Genomic DNA, 613 nt, shown 5'->3' with positions numbered 1-613 from the left:
ATAACAGAAATGAACTCTAGGACCAGTTTTAGAATGTCTTTGTAGCAGAAACTTCTGAACACTTCTTATCTGTATCTGGAACAAGTAAGCTCCATCCATGGCCAGGCTTTTGACCATGATCATTCAAATGTCTGAGTGGCCTAGCTTGGGTCAAGTGCCCATCCCCTCACTAGGGGAAAATGGAAACCTTCATGAAATACCTCAGCATATACCTGTATCTAATGAGGGAGAACAATTTTTCAGAAAGAATTTCAGGTGCTATTCCAAAAAAGAAAAAGGGAAAAAAATGGTATGAACATGATGCAGGTAAAGCAGAAAATAAAGTTTACTTTAGGTCCCATGAAAAGTACTGATGAGTACTGACTTTTTTTTTTTGTTATAAGGTGTACTTTCAGGGAACATTTTAATATTTCTAAAATCAGGATATGGCTCTCAATATATGTGCTGAAAGCAGCCCTCCACCCTCTCCCCTCTCTGAAAGGTTAACTGTTGTTAAATCAGTGTTGCACCCTCCAAGTTGAGGAGTCTTAGGACCTGAGGAAATGTGGTCTTACAGAATCAGTCAAAGCCATGGAAGCCAGGCCCCTTGAAGCCTCAGGAAGCGCTTCCACAT

The sequence above is a fragment of the Hipposideros armiger genome, unplaced genomic scaffold (assembly GCF_001890085.2).
Source record: "Hipposideros armiger isolate ML-2016 unplaced genomic scaffold, ASM189008v1 scaffold_1097, whole genome shotgun sequence".
Classification (NCBI taxonomy): domain Eukaryota; kingdom Metazoa; phylum Chordata; class Mammalia; order Chiroptera; family Hipposideridae; genus Hipposideros; species Hipposideros armiger.
Note: the sequence above shows the minus strand (reverse complement) of the source record.